The sequence below is a fragment of the Cygnus olor genome, chromosome 15 (assembly GCF_009769625.2).
Source record: "Cygnus olor isolate bCygOlo1 chromosome 15, bCygOlo1.pri.v2, whole genome shotgun sequence".
Classification (NCBI taxonomy): domain Eukaryota; kingdom Metazoa; phylum Chordata; class Aves; order Anseriformes; family Anatidae; genus Cygnus; species Cygnus olor.
In genome coordinates, this window is record NC_049183.1 from 14,257,629 (window position 1) to 14,277,667 (window position 20,039).

General features: G+C 45.2%; 1 long non-coding RNA gene across 7 annotated transcripts in view; it reads right to left on the reverse strand.

The window, feature by feature from the left end:
• Positions 1-534: 534 nt before the first annotated feature.
• The window catches only part of LOC121078525, a 36,142-nt gene continuing 16,637 nt past the window's right edge, over positions 535-20,039 (reverse strand). For 4 of the 7 annotated variants that reach the window (XR_005824617.1, XR_005824621.1, XR_005824618.1 and 1 more), the window contains 2 exons: positions 17,303-17,413; positions 6,165-14,570 (listed from right to left, as the gene is read on the reverse strand). This is a non-coding gene — a long non-coding RNA (uncharacterized LOC121078525). Of the gene's footprint in view, positions 774-1,355; positions 1,422-2,239; positions 3,317-6,164; positions 14,571-15,405; positions 15,459-17,302; positions 17,414-20,039 lie in introns of those variants that run through there. The other 3 variants (XR_005824620.1, XR_005824622.1, XR_005824619.1) reach the window with 3 other exon arrangements.

Below are 20,039 nucleotides of genomic sequence, written 5' to 3' on the forward strand. Positions count from 1 at the left end.
ATTCAAGGTCTGAAATAATTACCTAAAAAAGCCCAGAAAATATGACTTGCTCCAGATACATTCCTGAGGAGTTAATCACAGTTCTCAATACTCAGCACTCAAGCTGGCCACGGTTTCTGCGGTATTATCCTGCTCCTGACAGGACACGCTGAGTTCTTAGGATCAGATTTTCAGTGTGAATAGTTGGTTACAAATTCAAGGTGGGTGTAACACGGACTCTCTAATTTTCACCTCAAAGGGACTGCTTCTCTGAATCTTCCTGCTTGGAAACCCTATCCCAAGCGTATTCACCTGCAACGCTCACGATGACAATAACTGCAGAGTAACCAACCACATCCCAGACGTTCCTGCAGAGCCAAGTACAGCAGAGGAATAAATGCTTAAAGCTGATACAAAAGCAGTTGTCTTCTCGGGAAGTTCACAATTCACTGAGCAACTGAAACAAGCAGGACTGTCACTCAGCAATAGCCTTTATCCTCTTTGCTCACAACAAACACAGAATTTATTCATCTTAAACACGGGGACTAGAAATGATTTTAAAATGAAACTTTTATTCCGCTACGAGCCAGTTAGGTCACCAACTTGTCTGCTCCCTCCGAGGATTCGGTCTGATCTTTGCCAAAGCTCAGCTCCTCTCACCGCTGAAATCTGCCAGTCCACCTTGGCAAGAAGGGTGCAGCTGGAGACGTGGCTTTGAACAAAGCCTTCATGAGATGATCTTTCTATTGCAGCCTCTCACCTTTATACACCAGCAGCTGAGTTCCTAAGGCACCCTGTAAGGAAAGGAAAGACGAGAAATCCCAAGAAACAAGGCATTATCTGATCTCACCCGAGGGACCAAAGCTTTCCCAGTCAGGCTCCCAGCACTACAGCCTGCTGAACTTGTGGATAAGGAATGTGTTGTCTTTTCAAAAACCTAAGTGCTGGCTCAGGCCCTTTGGACAGCTATGAAAGAGCCTGGCCAGCCCTTGTAAACACACGTCCTCCAGGATCGTGGGTTTGGCCCAGCAGGTACGTGCTGTGTGTGACTGCTGCAAGAGGTGTGCGGTGGAATCAGGAAGGACCTTACACCTCCATGGGGCAGAAACTGCAAGCAGAGGCAAAAAGACAAAAGCACGGTGCCTGCTGGTCTACATGAAGCCAGTCTGGATTTATATTTACTGTGTTTTATATCAGGCAGACTTGAACCCACAGGTATTTTAACTCTACGTTTATTAAACTCCATGTGATTTGGGGAAAATTAAATTTTTAACTCACCTCCAGGTACTGGCATGGCCTTACCACTTCCCTGACCCATGGCTTTTGGGACAATATCTATGCCTAAGCTTTTAAAAACATAGATTGTCTCAGGGTACCTGAACAACACAGCTGGGGGCTGCCTTCAGAGAAGCTAAGCACCAGTCACTCCTCCTGACTTCAGACTGAAAGAGAAGAATAAAATAGTTTTTTTGTAGGTCCTTTGCCAAAGACTGGACTGACAATGGGTGGACAACTTGGCAGATTTAAATTGTAGTCATGCTGTGCCTCAACTTCCCCAGCTGTAGAAGGATGGTGAGACACAAACCACTTCAAATTCATAAAGCTCTGCACCAAAAAACTCTGTTTGATGTGCACACGAGCTATTTTTATTCACAGGCATTTATCTTCTGTAGGTGTTTGGTTTAACATTTCATTGATCTGTTTCAGAGACGACACTAGTCCGTGTACGGCAGGGAAGTGACAGCCTGTAGTCCTGAGCCTTGGGTGGGAAGGGGCTGCAGAATCAAGTCCCAAATATGTACTGCAAATCTGGGCATCTAAAATCAGCAAGGCTACAGATTTAACAGTACAGGTGGGAAGGGGAAATGATTGCTGAACTATGATAGTTCCTTATCTCTGCCTGATCAGAAGCGGAAACGCACAGAGGAAAGTGTCTCCTTCCTGGTTTATAGGTGAAACTCATCCCAGACTAGCAGACCACAATTGTTAGCGTTACACCAGGACCTTGCTGATCCCTGAAACCAGTTTCCAGAGGTGCAGCACTGCTGCCTGGGAGTCCCTGCACACACACACATACATTTTCAGACCACCCAAGTCTTCTGGAGGATGGCAGTGAAAATGAGCTCACCAGAGCGGCCAGCGCTAGCATCATCCCCGGCCAGTGCAAGGCTGTCCTGACTTCAGCCCAAGCTGCAGCCTCCAAAACCAGACCCTGATGGCAAAGAGCCATCAGCCCACAGCGGGGGCTTCTCCTTCTTACCCCCCTGTGCAGACGCCGTGACTCACGAGGCTGGCACAAAGCACGTCTTGGGGCTGGCAGCAGTGGAAGGGAGAGGAGCTCTTGGCCTGAGCAGCGTGTCCACACAGCGAAACCAAGCCACAGCACAGCCCGAGTTCCCTTTAATCTATGCAACACAGGCAATAATAGCAGTGACAAGATCAGCTTTGTCTCTGCACAGAGCAACACGTTGAGCAGGTCCCGGAGGTCCCCAGGAGGCACGTCTGTAGGTAGCCGGACAGTGCCGAAGACAGCTCAGCGTCAGCAGTTTGGCTGTTGCCTTGACAACGTTAAAGCTGGTTCGCGAGCTTTGTGAAGGAAGGCTTCCTGGAGCGTGGGACAGCCTGCTCCCGACGTGGGACAGGTCCCCAAAAATGCAGAGCCCTGGGACACGACCCACGTCCGCGAACTCCCCTGCTCCATCCTGCTCCCCAGCACTGCACACCGTGGTGAGGAATGGCCAGCAGACGGATGGATGTCCAGCAGGGTGGATCAGGCCCAGCAGATGAATATGCTGAAGCTCACCAAATGGATGGCAGGGCCAACGTGACCCTCCTGAACAAGGCCAGCTCCCCGGACAGCCTGTGCCAGCCCCACACCCACAGGAGCATGTCTGCGTGGGGAAGGGCAGAGAGGAACGGCAAAGCAGCACGTGGCCAGTCTGTGCTGCCGTAATTTGTGTGTGTGTGTGACTTAAATCTTCCAGCTCATGTCCAAGTCCCTTCTCTCTGCCTGTCTGTCACTTGCTAAAAGCAAGCGGCAAAGCACCAGGACGTTTGAGTTCTCTGCTCTGCTCTGCTCTGCCTTCAGATGAATTCCCTGCGTTTCTTTTTTCTCATTCATAAAACAGAGGGTGATATTGATCTGTGGCTGCCATGGATCTACCCTCACACAGAGCTCTGGGGACTTGCAGGTGGTCTGGAAACTGAAATAAATAGCAGTGGGAGGATTAATCACAGTGATTGCAGAGACATGGTGATTCTGGAGAGCCCGGAGCTGTAGAGCAGCCTCGGGGATCCTCGGCCAGGCGGGATTTCCCGGCAGTTTATTTCCTGCCACCTGCAAAAACAAACCGTAGTGAAAAGTGTTTTATCTGGGTAAAACGTTGTGAAGAGCAAGTTGTCCAAATAATAAGAGAGGCATATGCATCAATAAGCAGGGAGGAAACCTGGCCTTTTTTCATAATAGCAATGAAGTACGTTGGTTGGGAGCAAATAGAAGCCCTCCGTGCTAATGGCTGCTTCAGCACGCACAGGCATTGCGGCTTCCATGGCTGAGAGCATTGGTTTCTTTTCTTTTTTCTTTTCTTTTCTTTTCTTTTCTTTTCTTTTCTTTTCTTTTCTTTTCTTTTCTTTTCTTTTCTTTTCTTTTCTTTTCTTTTCTTTTCTTTTCTTTTCTTTTCTTTTCTTTTCTCTATCTTCTTGTCTCTTTTCTCTTTTTTCCTCCTCTCCTCTCCTCTCCTCTCCTCTCCTCTCCTCTCCTCTCCTCTCTCTCCTCTCCTCTCCTCTCCTCTCCTCTCTCTCCTCTCCTCTCCTCTCCTCTCCTCTCCTCTCCGACTCTGCTGTGGGGGGTCAGTAACACAATTCAGAACTTAAAAACATCAACAGCAACTACATTTGGCCTTGCAGCAAAAATCCTGTTATTCTAGCCTTGTGGGATTCCTTCAGCGGCTTCCAATTTCTCCTTCCAGCTTCCTTACCACCAGAGCTCTGGACTGTCGTGTCCCAGCTTGTACCTCTGCGCCTGTTTCCTCCTCCACAACTTCTCCCCCAAGGCTGTCCCGACCGCACTCGCATTCCTAGCCTGTCTTATGCTGCCCTCTATCCCTGGAATAACCTTCCTCTTCCTGCAAGCAATGAAGCTCACTCTTCTTTCCAGGCTTTCTGCCTGCTGATCCCAGCCTTGCCCTGCCATTCCCTTGTGGACATCTCGCTCCTGGCATGTCCCAAAAAACCTTTTCTGGAAGGGTGAAGCACCAAGCACTGAAAATTGCATTGTACCTTGCATTTGGTGTTGCTTCTTGGAACCGGGGAGATCAACCAGACTCCTGCCTGCCCCAAATCCACAAGGCTGGACCTTTGTGGAAAGCCTTTAGTAGGGATGAACCTGAGAAGGTCTTGAAGGTGACCTTGACACCTGCCAAGATCCACAGCAGGGCTAGGGTGCATCAACCCCCTTTCAAGCAATTCCTGCCTCTTACTTGCCGCATTTCTTGCCTCTTGAATTCTTCCCCTTGCTGCTGCACAATCTGCCCTTTTATTTGTTTTATTTTTGTGCCAACATGATGTTTGTTTTCCATACTCACTTTGCCTAGTGGAGAATTTGGAGCTGGCAAGACGAAGGAAATGAGAAGGTCATCTTGTGCTCTGCTGCTGTCAGCAGCGCTGGCAAACAGGCTGCAGATGGGAAGGCAGAGGTGCCGGATGGATGGAGGAGCGCAGCCTGCAGAGTTCCTCCCAGCAGCACAGCAGCTTTCTGCGGGAGCTGACTGACAGCAAATGTACTTACTGGGTTGCTTTGGATGGTGAGGAGTAGCTGTGCTCAAAGCCTAAAGGCTTCAGTGTTTAGCATCCTGCTGACGCTGACTTTTATCTGCTTCCTTCTATAGGGATCACTGGAAAATCAAATCATCCAAGTCAACCTGTTCTCGAGGCCTGTGGTAATGCTAAGACTAAGAGGAACAACAATTCTCCCATTTTGCAAGTACCAGATCTCTGGATGTCACTGTTAGGCCACTGGCAGATCATACAAAGATGTTCCCTATCAGAATAATAAAAACAAAAATTAGTTTCAAGAGCTTCCTAAAGCATTGCAGTTTGTGTGTGTTTTCTAAGATCTTACATTTCCTTGAACCAAGTGTTTCAGTGGATTTTATCTTGACTTTATGTTCTTATATGTCAAAAGAAAAAAATTGTTTTGATCAATCCCAAATCAATGCCCTTTCACTGTTTACTTCTGCAGACTCAAAATGCTTTCATTTTTTTCCAGATTATTATTTTTAAATTTGAAATTGACAGTGAAAATGGAAAACACTGGCGTTTTCAACTGAAGTCTCGTTTCTCTGTTTGTGTGCTACATACTTCTGCCATATGCTGCAGAGAAGGAGGATTTCTTCAAGCTCTAATACAGAATCCAAGAAGAAAGAGGTTTTTTATAGATCTGATCTTTGAAAAGATTAAATTTCCTCTCACTGACTTGCAAATTTGCCCCTACAGGCACTGCTGTCTCTCCCTGATGAACGCACAGAACCTCTCAGCTACTTTCTGTTTTCCTACAGATATTGCAATCTTGATTAACAGACTCATCTTTTATTTTCTCATGTAGGGCAAATTTATCCAAATTCACTTTGGTAGCACAAGCAAGCTGGCTAGGGCTAGCACTGAGAGCTCTGAGTAACCACAGAATTCTTTATATTTGTTTTGCATTGGATTTTTCTGGGGTTGAATGGACCCTGTTCTGATTACATCAGGCCTGAGAAAATCTGAAACTAATTCTGTTAACTCGAGGAATCTGCACTGCTGTAGATGAACCCAAAATCTGGCCCTGCTTCCACAGTGGAGCTACGTGCTTTAGGTGATGACAAATTTATTTCTTCTTTCTTTAGTTGACTCTGAGGCTCTGTGTGAACACGTAAAAGGCACAATGCTTCCCCCCAAAGCTGTGCACTTTTCCTTCTACAATTACATTGCAACCGTTACTCACATTCATCAGCACAACATTATAATTGTCTTGCAATCAAGATCCTAAAAATAACAGTCCAGGGAAGGTGTATTGTTCTTTGTTTGCACACGTGCACCTAAGACTAAATTGAGAACCTCAAATCCCAGCTCGCAAGGTAAAAAGACCTCATTATGCTTCCTGACTAAAGCCCTTTAGCATGCAGAAAAAGGAGAGAGGAAACATATGGACCGGTTATTCTTTAATGTGGGATTGTCTGCATCCCTCCTACTTTCAACTCATCCCAGATTTGCATCACACCAAGAGACCATATGTTGGGTTTGCCTCTCTGGACCGTGGGCCAAGGCAGGTTTCAGGTTGTTTTCTGGCAGCTTGCCCCTCCTTCCAGCCTGGCCAGGAGAGCGAGGGCATGGACAGACCCTCACTGTGCAAGCAGCAGCACTGGCTCAGGGCCCTTCTGCACGCTCGCTGGAGCTCTGCTGGCAGGGATTGCATCAGTGCTTCTTGAAGTCACCTGGACTAGCTACAATTAACAGTGAAGGTGGTTCGATCCAACCCAAATTTGTCTGAAGAACTCACACGATCCCTTTCACCTACAGACCTATGCGGACAGACAACTTCAGCCGAGAGGCAAAGATGAAAATGCCCAGCTAGGACAGCCGGCGAGGTCTGGTTATTTGGTACAGCCGAATGAATCGCTACCCCGAGGTCTGGGGAAGTGTGCTTTTTGTCAATACCAGAAGTCAAACTAACCATGTTAGGGCCTGACGGGAGGTATTGGCAGAGAGTTTACAGCACACAAAACATCTTTTCCAGAGCTCTTCTCAGAAAGAAAGGGCAGTACAGGGAGGCGTTTCACAGATCAATCTCCAAACCTTGCACTGGCAATTCAGAGGATGCTTAGCAGTGGGATGAGTCAGTCCAGAGACCTGTTCCTGAACCCAGCACTGACACAGCTGGAAAAGCAACGGCATCTTTTTGCCTCCACATCACGAGCTGCCAAAATAGCTGTACTAAAACTTATCCCAAAGGGAACTGTTGTGAAGCTTAAAAGCGTTCTCGGAGAGCATCAGTGAAGGATATTATGAGCTATGCTGCACTTACAGGACTTCCAAAGGACACTGCTGAACTGCTGGTTTCACTGGTATCAAAACGTACAGTCCCACTGACATGGGGCTGCAATTTTTCAACCTCTGGCTGCCACCTGCACCTGGATGATTTCTCCCCATGTTTCAGATCTAGAGAAGACGTGTCATTTCCCAGGAAGCAGAGGAGAGAGGTTATCACCTCTTCTACCAGATTATCTCCAAGAATAAACCTGAATTTATTGAAAATGGCACTTTGTGTTCAAGTGATTCACTCCCTTTAATGCAGCCTTCCCTGCTCAATCCTCTGTTTCCAGAATAAGAAACCTACTCACAGGAACCATGTACTTGGCTAGGGATTGAAACAGGTTCAGTGCAGTGGAGGGGTTGTTGCTTCATGTCCAGGAAGAAGAGGATTGCAAGTGACTTCTCCTTAGGCAGGCCAGGGTGAGGAAACAAAGCTGTCTTCCTGTATCTTGATCAATGCGCAGCGAGGTCCCTCTTGTTCTGGCAGGGCTGCCACTGAAGTAAAACCAATCCTTTTCAAACTGAAGGGTTGAGCTGCCTCATGTCAATTGCTTACATCTCCTCAGGACAGAAAAGACAGCCAGGACAAGTTTTTCAATAAATGTTGAAAAGGTTTGGGTGTTCAATCCCACTTACACTGATGCAGCTGCTATGTCAGAATCTCGGTAGCCTGAGCAACTCATCCCCAAAATGGCTTTTTTTTCTAAAGTGATACACTCAAAATGTGCTCAGGAATTGAAACCTAGAAGAACCCTCAGTCTGCAGCCAAAAAGCTCATGTTGTGCCCTGATTAGGGCATTTGGTATAATAACCTCTTGGTCTGTCTCCTGCTGCAGAAACTGCTTCCTGTGCCCGTTCCCAATCCGCGATGCATCAAGGTGGGATCACAGCAGACAACCTCGGCAATGGGAAGAGCCACTTCTCAATAATGTTAGCCTGCAGAAACATCGATGAAATTGATGCAGCAAACACAACGCTGCCCCCAGCCTGAGGTCCTCCTAATAATAAAATTCAGCTTCTTCAACCTGAGGATCAATGAACTACAGGAAGAGCAGCTAGCAATAATGTAAAGATTTGTTCAGTTCTCTCTAAGTTGAAGCCTGAATGTAAAACATTTGCTCCAGAGCAAACAAGCTTGACGTAGGAGTTTCTGGTTAACATTCAATGGCCTGGGGTTTGCAGGATTTCAAACAAGCTGGCTATAGTGTTTGTTTGAAGCCTGAAAACTGACAGATCTGAAAACTGAGGCAAGGACCATGGGTTAGAACCTGTCCATCTCACATGCATATGTAATCTCTAGGAGCAGCTTTTGTAAAGGAAGACTTGACCCTTTGTCTGGTTTTGACACACATTTTCCTTTTTAATATCATTTTGAAGAGTATCTGATACCGAAAAGAGCTTATTGGGAATATCTGCTGGCTCCTGAGACTATTATTATAAGCAGGACTTGAGCTACAGAAAGATCAAACAGTCTCCAGCTGCTGAACTTACAGTGCCCTTTCTAGCAGCTGTTGGTATTTTACAGCTTCCAGGATTTGTACATTGCAAACAAGCCTTTTGTACAAAGCAGCTACGATTTTTATAGCCACTAAGACAGGCAGCCCCAAATCATGGCTCGCGAGTAGCACATTGTCTGCAAGATTCTCCGGCATACTCCAAGTCGTGCGCTCCCCCGTCCCTGGGCACGCAGTGGGAGCAAGGCACAGTGCTGCCAGCAGAGCTAACGCCTCCTCCTTACCTGTGCCAGCTGAGATGTGGGACAGTCGCTGCGAGGGGATGCTGCTGCTCACGTCCTGCTGATTTTAAAAAGCGTGGTGAAGAGTGGAACGAGCTGATACCCTAGGCAATACGTTGCATTTTGCTTGTGGTATCGCAGAGGCACTTAGAACAACTGCAGTCAAAGCACACGGTCCTTAGCTAGCATAAATCAGTACAGGAGAGCCGAGCAGAATGCTGGCTCACAGCAACTTTAAGCTACTCTGTCCCATGTTAGTCTGAAGGGACCTGGCTGGTCAAATTTCAATGGGCTGGAAAATTATTTTAGATGTCTAGCATTATGGGCCGGATTCCAGTTTATGGTGCAGATTAAGAATCCCCTTGCGTGGCTCTATGCCCCTTCTGCCAGGTGGCCTTTGATGTACTGGGCTTCGGTCCAGAAGAGAAGATCTGTGTTTACAAGCTGGCTAGGGGTTTCATGCACTTCAGCGCTACGAAGTTCAAGCAGGAGCCAAGAGAGGAGCAGGCAGAGGTGGACACCAAGAAGGTAGGCTGAGAGCTTACACACCAGGACAAAGCCAGCGTGCTACGAGCTCAGCCAGTTTGTTAGGACTGGAGAAGCTGCTAAAGCCAGACTCTGTTTCCAGGGAATATAAAATGACCTTAAACAACACACTGATTTTTTGCTGTTGTTGTTTAAATGAACAGATGTGCTATTGAGAGTCAGAGCTGGCATTCACAGCTGCCACAGGGCAGCAGGCCTAGCCAGATGGTTGAGCTGTTAGCTAAGGACTTGATCCTTCTTTGTTGAAGAGCCCTGCTTTGCAGGTGTTTCTTGGAGCCATGGTGGAGCAAAGAGGCGCATACCTCTCGGAGCATATGGGAGCCCAGATACAGAGCAGTTGCTGTAACACCTTGTCTGAGGTGTGTATGCTTGCCTCCTCTCCATCCAGCAAGCTCTGCTGAATGGTGTGTGTGTGAAGGGACAGAGCTGAGACTTCTGTCCTTCCCAGTCTGTCCCCAGTGGGGCTGGAGAGCCTGCCTGTCCCTGAAAGCACAGCCTGTAACCACTTTCCTGAGTATGCATTAAGGGGAAGGGTGATTTTCTTCCCTCCAACAGTGGCTGACAAAGTTGCTTCCCTCATGGGTCTGAATTCTGGCAAGCTCCAGAAGAACATGACCAGGCCCAGGGTGAAAGGATAAAACATGGTGCAGAAAATGGACCAGTGGCACGACTCTATTGATACCCTGATGCTTTTTTTCCCATCCCCTCAGCCCATGGGCATTTTCTCCATCCTGGAAGAGCAGCGCACGTTCCCCAAGGCTGCCAGCTATGACCTGGGCAAATCACCGAGCCTCCTCCAGCCCAAGGGAGGCAAACGTGAAGAGGCAGAAGCTCCCCTGAGCTGGCGTGTTATGCTGGCCACAGTATGTGCAGCGCCCCTGGCTAAGCTGGAACATGCTCTTAGCAAGGTTAGACACAAGGCCAAGCCCTCTGCATGTATGGATCACATCAAACTTCCATGGCTTTTAACATACAGCAGCATTGGGAAAAGTACTTTGCTGGTGCAAATTACCATGGCTCTGTTGCCTTACAGGAGTACTGCAGCCAGACACTGGCTCTGCCACACAGAAATGTGCATCTCAGAAGTCCTTTTCAGTAACAATTAATTGAAAACACTGAGCAAATGCCTGACAGTGATGCAACAGTTGGGCATTTTAACGTACAAAGACTAGCAAGGCAGTTTCATGACTCTTCAACATGTTGCCACTGGCCTTGGTTTAAAATATAATCCTTACAGATAGTCTGAAAAGGAACAAAACCCCAAAAACTCAAGCCATAGCTTGTTTCGAGTAACACTAAGCTGTAGGAAAGCTACCCAAAAGGCACGTTAGCCAAAGGATTAAATTCATTTTTGATTCTGCTGCTCACACATTGCTGGAAGAGCCAGAGTCCTGCAGCTCGCTGCAGCTTGCCTAGCCTTTCCTGGTGAACGTGTCTGGCCTCTCTGCTGTGCTGTCAAGCAGCCATGCTAATGCTTAGCAGCAGGAACAGTATTTAAGCATATTATCAATCTCCACTAGTTATTCATACGACTCCACTGCACAGACATACTGACAGAACATGATCAGAGCATGAATCACAGGTCCTTCGCTCCTTCTTTTTACACTTAGCAGCTATTTCCCTTCTTGCCACTGAGCAGGTTTTTGAAAGAGACATTTGACTGTGCCAAGATACATTTGGTTTGCACTTGGTTATACCAGTCTATAAACCACATTCTCCCCTGTCAGTGTATAAACGTACGAGCCTAAAAGGTAAAAATATAATCTCTCCGCAACATCCTTTCCTTTGACAATCCTGCAGAATCCCTTACTCAGGGCATTTGTGCTTTCCATGGCAAGGGCCCCCCACGAGTCCCAAGACTCCAGAGAGTGCATTAATGCTGTTCCCACGTCAGCATTCACTTGCTTCTTTTTCTTACACCCACAGAGGATTTCTTCCTCTCTTTAGCCAGGTTAACAAGAAGAAATCTGCTTTCTTACGCAGTGCTACTGGGATATTCTCTGTGTCTGGGCTGGTCATGTCTTTTTCTCCCTGCTCCTTTCCATGTAGCAGGGTGGCTGGAGAGGAAGGAGGATCCCCTGAATGAAGCAGTGGCAGGCTTGCTCCAGAAATCCAGGGTGCTTTGGGTCCTCTTTAAGGAGGAGGTGCAGGTAGGGTGAACATTATGTGGTACAATCAATATTGTCAGCACAACGTCGGCAAGTAAATGTCATCAGTTCTGGTCCCCAGTCTTTCCCCATCATTCTTTTGTGGAAAGGATTAAGCCTGTCAGCGTAATGCTCTCTTCATCCAGGTAACAGCCTGTGTATGCTTCTCTTCCATGCTGAAAGACGATCTAGCTCTGTCCTTGAAAATTCTGCCCCTCCAGCACCAGAAGAGGCACACTGTTCACTTTGTTCACTAAAGGCAATACCAAGCACTGCTGCAGAAACATGCTTGCACAGATGGAAGCATGAGTGCAGTCCTGGCTTAATGACAAGCTAAATAATCCCCTCCTGGCAGTCAGTGGCCTTCTGCTACCCAGACAAATGTCAGGTTTCTATCAACCAGAAAAACTTGCTGCCTACAAGGATTGTCATCAGCTCAACTCGGGGCTCTGCAGTTGAGAGGTGAATAGGAAATGGTCTAGGAAAAACTAGACCATTTTTCAGATTTCAAGCTATCGAATAGATGGGCTCAGATTTTATTTCTACTTCCTGCATGTGCAACTCCATCTCAGCCTATGCTAAACTGGTAGAGCAGCACCAGCGTAACACCAAGGAGACTGACTCAGTGTGCAAAAAACTGTCTATGCCAACATACTGTTGCAAATGCAGCTTCTCTTCTTTTCCAAGGACTGTGTTCAATCCTGATCCAAGGATTCCCTTAGAGCAATTAAAAAAAGAAAAAAATAAAAGGAGCAGCCTCTAAACCAAGAAATAATGCAGGTAAAGTAACGCATTTTTTTTACTTGCTTAGTAGTTTATTCAGACGGGACTGAACTGCTAACTTTAGTCAGTTAAGACAGATTTATGTTGGAGGCTACAGTGCACCACTTCAGCGAGACTCCTCTTCAAGAGCCTCTCTCACATATTCTGCACAATAATATTGATTTTAGCTGATGGCAGTGAGAGGCAGAAAAGAGGGTCTTCTTTCATGTCTACCTCCAGCTTCCACAGGGTAAGCAATCGTCAATGCCTTTGTATTTAAACTGCCATCAATGCTTTTGTACTGAGCAGCAGCTCTGTCTCCCTAGTTTATCTTCAACCCTTCCCAATGCTGGCTAATGCTGTTACCCTGATTTTACCAGTACAGCACTGAAAGAGGGAAGGATGCTGTTCAGTTACCAAAACTTTGGCATCTAGCATTTTAAATTGCCCTTGGGTATCTGGGACATCCTCAAGGGGCAAAAAGATATGACACAGGGCTTAGAGGAGACCCGTGCCCTGCTGGAGCGGCGGCTGGTGATACCCAAACACACCTAAAATGCACTATGTTTAGGCAACTGAAACCTCTCTAAGAGACTTGCCCAGGGTTACACAGGAAGGACATGGCAGAGAATTACATCCCAGCCTCTCGAGATGCAGGCCAGCATCCTAAGGACTTGGTACACCTTCCTGAAGCTGGTGTCATGGTACTTACACTACCTGTCACAACTGGTGGAAGCAGTACAAGAAAGATCTAAAGAAGCCTGTCAGCATGTTGGTCTGAAAAATCACATGTGAAGAGAGCAAATACATTACAAGAAAAGTCCTGCATTATTATTTCTATGGCATCCAAACCGACTGCCAACTGATACAAGTATGGATGAATTCAATTCAGTCCTTTCAGACATTCTTTTTTGCTGTTATTATGCATCATGCTGCCACTTCACCCTCTCTTGATTGCTGACAGCCATGCAAGAATTTTCACATAAGCCTAAATGAGGCTATTATGTGCTGCCTGTCCTCTGTAACATGCTTCTGTCTCTAGGGGATGGTGCACCCAGCAAATAAAAGAAAAGTGCTGTTATCATCCTACAGGCTTGCTGGTGGATAGCACGTCTTGTCATTGGTAGCTATTTGTATGACGGTAACCCCAAAGGAAATGTTAAATAACACCATAAGCCAGAATCACGAAGTGACATTTACCTGAACTGCTTCAAGTGCCTTCTACAGACGAATATTCAGGGTTCACACCATGCATGTGTAAGCATGTTCCCCTGGGCCATGAACAACCGGGCTCACCTCATACCTTGTTGTGTTTTGTTTGTTTGTCTCCCTGTTTTCCAGTCGTGAAATGTGAATGAGTTTATAAAACAGGAGGCTTTCTCTCCCCAGCCCTGGCGACTCCTGTTAGTTTTGCACACTTTGCACAGTGTATGCCCACATTTCATCCACCGCATTGTTCCAAATGAATTCTAACAGTCTGGCGGGTGTCTAGCACTGTAGAGCAATCCTCAGGCAAAGCCACACGGTGCCTTCAGCACAAGCTGTGGCAGGCTGAACAGAAATCTTTATTCAGCAATGACAGAACTCGGGTCATCACTTCACAGACCACCTTGGGAGTTTCAAGGGAATGTTAGTCTGAGAGGTGCTCCCAGTGCCATGACTAGAGATGGGATATCAAATAATCTTCTCATGTTGTGACAGAAACCCAAAGAATTAGGAAATACATGACCAATACCTGACCTTTAACTAGACAAACTGGCACCATTATTTTTGAGGCTCCATTGTCTCCAGTAACCATTTTTTTTTCCCCAGGATCAACCATGGAAACAGAGATGCAAAGGGGAAGAGGAAGGTAAGTTTCCACCTAATATATATTGAACTTGAAGGGCAGTGAACAGCAAACAAAACTGCTGTGAAAAGGCAGTTAGTCATGCTGTTTGAATTCCAACACTATTACTGAATGCATGTCTTCCACGTTCAGATGACAGAGATATGCATCCTGGGCAGTGAGTGATCTTGTCCACGAGAAAAAAAGAGAGGTAGTGGGTACGAATGTCTACTTTTAACACTCCTGCACCCCCCTCTGAGAACTTTCCCTTTGCAAAGATAGACAAATGTCCACAAGCACCAGTATGCCAGTGTCATGGCCGTGGGGCTAGGAAGCTAAATCAGAGAGTATCTTAAGCAGTGATTAGCCTTTCTGCACAACTGTAGCTCTTTTATCATTATGCCTGTCTTTCTTATTTTAGATACCAGAGATTGAATCCAGCATAATCCCTCCAGGGTTGGTGAACAGTAAGAAGTTATCAGAGCTGCCGCTTGACTCCACTGACCTGGGGGAGAAGAACAGAACTGGACATAACAAGGTACTGTTTACTCCTGCCAAACTGAGCTAAATAAATTGATGGCAGTTATGACTCAGCATGCCTTTGGTGTAGATATAGCTGCAGAGTTAGAGTTTCTACAGCAACCCATTTCCTCATGCATATAACGTTCTCTCTTACACATGCTCCCAAATCTGACTTTTAATCAGACACTACAGTTAATATAATGCAAATGGAGTACACCTTAAGCTTTGTAATAAATCTCACTTGCTCTTTACTATTCCTTAGTCAGGCAAAAATCCTACTAACTGATCACTTATCCAATTAGGACTAGAAAGGAAAATGGAAGGAGACTGTTGTAGCTGTCTAATATTAGCAGCATATATCATCAATTTGCACATATGTTTTTGTCACAACATAATGAAGGTATCTATTGTAACAGCCATGGAAGCGGAGCATTCTGCTCTTTGCAAGAACCTAAAATCTGCATTTCCTAACTTCTATAATAATTATACAGTATTCATCACTCCTTCAGACAATTCCATCCTTAAATTTCAAATTATGGATGGAGGTTAAAGTGGGCCAGACACAGCCCCTGACCTTATTCTTAAAGTCAACAGCCACAAGATTACTAATATATATATTTTTTCCATTGTTACTGAGACTAGTGTGTTTCCTGCTGCAAGAGAGCACAAAGGCATATTTGGGTTTCATCAAGGAAAAGGTTTTGAAGACCAACAACTGGAGGATCTCTGTAATTCAGATGTGAGCCTTAGTCCCATCCAGAAACCCCAATTCACATGGTGATACATTGAATCCCATGGAACTCAATTATGATACTTACCTTTACAAGATACAAGATTTTGGTTTTGGTCTGTGCACCTTTAACATCTGCAACTGCAGGATGGAAAAGAGGAAAGCGAAGGAAGCAAAAAATGTCCTTTCAATTAGCTTCCTGTTTACGAGCAGCATTTGTTTCTTTCAGTGCAGGGAAGCTTTAATTTCTACAATCACAGTAGCATTTTTTTAAACAGATTCAGTTCTGTCATACCTTTTCCTCTGCCTGCAAACTGCTGTGATTCCTGCACGCCAAAGAACTGAGGGGCATCTCAGCCTATCCCATTTTATTTAGACAACATACTGACTCCAGCATTCTGTTGAGTGTGACTGAGTATGAACACTCTGAGACCCCCTACATACATTGCCTGGAAACAGTTGTTTCTAAGCCACACATATTCTGGCAATTCAGAGGAATGTCCAGAAGTTTCGCAGCTGCATTTCTGAGGCAGGTGGAAATTGTACAATAAGGTGAGGAAAATACTCCGAGGTTGCCCTGTTCTGCGGAATTAAACAGAGGCAATTACAGACACTGAGAACCTTGGCATGTCTGGGCAGGGAAGATAAGCACCAGGAAAAAAAAGAGCAGCCATGTTCACTTGAGTAAAGACACTGAAAGCTAGTGACTTGCTTGTTAATTATTAACAGGGCAATGGGCCTGACTGATTGCTTTCCAAATCAATGCCAGAAAAGCTAGTAAATGGAGAAAGCCCTGAAAGCTGAGTCTTAGCTGCTAACTCCAGGGACTGGAAAGAGAACACCTTAGAAATTCGAGACCTGGACTTCCCAATTCTAAAAACAGCACAGAGAGGTGGAGAGGTTCTGAGCATGGGAATACAAGCTTTCACTATTCATTAACATTTAACAGCTGAAACAAAGCTGCTTGGTTCACTTCTTTAAAGCGGGACCACATTGTCAGCATAAAGGGGCAGTTCCAGCCCAGATTCTCTTCACTTAAATCCAGGCTGGATAACTCAGATGATTTCCTGCTGAGAAGAAAGAAAGTGTTGAACAAGATACTCAAGCTTTTGGGGACCATCATAATGGAAAAAGTTTGTTTTGGGAACCTCATCGCTTGAACCCCTTACTTCCAGGTGGAACTTCTGCTGGATGGGGCCCAACAGGACGAGGAAATGTAACTGAAGGAAGAGGAGCTGAGAAGCACCATACGAAAGGTGCAGAAATGCAAAGAATGTGTCAAGGAACAGAGAAGACAGCCACTCTCACCCAGGAGACTGACCTCACCATCCAGCTGCAGGCTGAGAGTTACCAATAGGGGATGGTTAAAGGCTTAGAATTCAGTTAGGCAAGGAATCAGCTTCTCAAATGACTCAGTAAAAGGCTCATTTTCAGAATACGGAATGGAAAAATAAAAAGAGCATATGGGAATGATGCGTGAGGTTTGCAGACACCCAGTCTGTATCTTAAATACAGTTAAGTCCTTAGAATACAGAGGAGACCAGGAGGCCTCGTGGATAAAGCAAAGGAATGGTTTTCACAAGTCCTGAGTTCTCTTCCTGGACAACCACTGATGCTCAGCGTTGTCTATGGCAAATAAGGGTGTCACCGTTTTAAAATATCAACTCTTATTTAAGAAACCATCTGTATACAAATGAACAAACCCCATTTTTATTGCCTAAACATTAAGAGACTGTGTGGTCTGAGTCACGGAGATTCAGATCATTTATGACTAGTTATGTTAAAGAAATCTTCAATAAACTCTGCCAACGAGGCAAAACTTGCATTTCTTGCAAATATAGGCTTGCTGCTGCAACTCCTGCCACAGACAGCAAGATGTTTCATGGGATGCATTCTGGATTCCCATCCCTTCATAAAGAATGAGAGAACTTCTTGGGTGCTGAGGAGTGCCTGCCCCAAATGACAAAAATCAAAGACCGACCTACCGAGCCAAATCCCAGCTATGACAGAGCTGTTAGGAGTAGTAGCACACAGATGCTAGAAGATGAGCTCAGTGACTTGAAATGTGACTTCAAAGGGCTGGAGACCACCTTGGCCTAAAACCAAGAAGGAAATGCATGTATGAAGCACGACAGTTTGTTATTATTATTTTTTTCTTCCCCCCTTTCTCATTGTCCAAAGAAATGACCCCTGACAACCATTACAGCTCCACCAGAGGGAACACCCTCTGGGATGCTCAGATTCACTCAGCTATCTCCCCACAATTTTTGATACTGTCTTCCGGTATCTCAGTCTCGAGACAGATTTAATTCTACACTTCACATTTTTACCACCACAGTAGTAGTAATTTCATAGTAATTTCTAGGGATCCCTCTACATAAAGACAGCAGCATCTCCTCTACATTCTTTACTAATTGCACCCACTTTTACATGGCAGTGCTGATAAGACTCTGCTTACAAAATGCCCCTCCTCCTCCACAGCCAGTAACTCCTCTCCATCTTGCCTTAGGGAATACTTCTGCCTCTTCTGCACCTGAATAGGTTTTCATTTAATGTAACTGGAGAAGTTTTAAATCTGTACTATAGCAACCATGTGGCTGTCTGCTGCTTCTTCTGAAGTCAGTGTTAACATCCACAGGATGTTAAACTCACAGATGTCTCATATGTTTCAGAATTTATTAACTGAATCTCAAATTCTTTAGAAAGAAATACAGGTTTCCAGTGACATTTTGTCCTGATGCTGCAAATAGTTTGTGAGATCCATGAAATCTGTGTGATGTTCCCTTCCCTGCCTGCAGGCATTAGACCACAGAGTTTGAACTCTGGCTTCACATCTCTGCTCAGAATGACTCAGTCACTAAACTCCAAAAGAAAGAGAGCGCTTTGGAGGAAGTTCATCGGCAGAAATAACCGGGAGAGAGTAAAGAAAAATGGAGCGCTCATTCTCCCCGTCTAGGGAAAAGAAAAAAATCATTGTCTGCTTGCTTAGAGACCACAGCTTGCTGCACAAACAGGAAGGCAACTGTGTTTTTCTAGGTATTAACTCATGGCAGCACAGCAAAGCGTTGCCAATTTGTGCCACTGCCCGAAAGAGCTTTGTGAATTGCTGAGAGTGAGCTAGATTCTTCTAAAATAGTCAGTGCTGGACCAAGTCCCTCAAGGCCTATTGAAAATGCATGTTCAAAGCTCATTCTGCTTTCAGGAAGCACCTCAGGTAAATCTACTTTTTTGTTTGTTTGTTTTCCAGCCCATTACCAGGACACTGTTAGTTTCACATCCAACTCTGTGCTCCGTAGACTTGGTGTTTCCCCACACCTGTAAAGCTGCTGGACCAGAAAGTCACTAGGAAAATCCATGGTCATACCCTGATCTCTTCAGTGTTAATGTAACAAGCAGAAATACAGTTCAGTTGTTCAGACAAGCCAAATCACAAATACAGGATTTTGTTCTTAAGTTTTTCTCTGACTCATTGTCTGATATTCATAATTCATCTTCCACAGTCACCCACATATAAAATGTGTATAATCACCAGGAAGTTATGAGGCTTAACTGATTCATGTTTATGTAAGGCCTTATGATCCTCAGATAAAAATCATTTTAGAAATGCAAAATATTGTCACAAATTAAACTTATTTTAGTGTCACTATTGACTACTTTAGTGACGGGTCTGCCAGTACTTCTCTGACAAGCCTCCCCTTAGAAATTAACTTTCCAGAATACAAATTTACAAATTATTATCCAAACCACTAATCTACCTAGTTAAAAAGCTAAATATCTACCGTAACATGTAAAATCATTAATACATACCGGCAAGACTTGCTGACATAAATCCTAACACAGAGCTCCACAGGGAGTACAAGATACTTGTGCTTCAGAGCAAGATCACTGGAATGCTTAAGTGTGGACAGAAAAAAAAAAGTGCTGGTGTTTGCCCTTCAGAGGTGCAAACAGACGATCCCACTTTCTGGGATGCTTTTAAACCTATCCTGTTAAAATGGAGCCTATCACCCCGTAAACCCTTAAGCAATAGAACCAGCTGAGATACACTGTTTATTTTTCCTTAGGTAGATCTTGACCTCCCCTCCTCCATAGCAGCTCCTGCAAAGCACTCTTCCGCTCACCATGGAAGAAAAAGTGGTAAATAAAACCAATAAGGGGACCTCAGCCCAAAGTAAGCAAAGTGCTGACGTTCTGAATTCAAATATTTCTTTCATCCAGTATATTTCAGTGCCCAAATACTCAACCGAAAACTCAGCAACAAAAAAATGACCCACAAACCTACATTGCAGCAATTTCTATGAACAAGCCTCTATTTCCCACAAGTCACCAAATCAGCTTGATTATACTCCTGATGGCGAAATCCCGACACAATACAGGAAGCTAACCATACTGCAGACAACACCAGTTGTCTCCTGGAACACATGGCCAGGCCTTTCCCATTTTCTTGGCTGAGTATTCCCAGCTGTAGATCTCTCCCAGGAAAAAAAAATCCTGTCGACCTGCCAGGCATATAGAGAGGAGAGTGAAGAAATTAAGACTCTTGTTTGCATTTGCACAAATTTCTCTTGCATCTCTTGCTTGTAGACACTGCTTTGATTGTGGTGTGCTCTCCAGTCCTATATATTGAAGAGCTGAAAACTAAGTGTGCTGTAAGAACACAGGTAGCAGCATCTTTTTATGGAAGAAAAAACTCCAAAGGGAAGTGATTAAATCTCTGAAAAG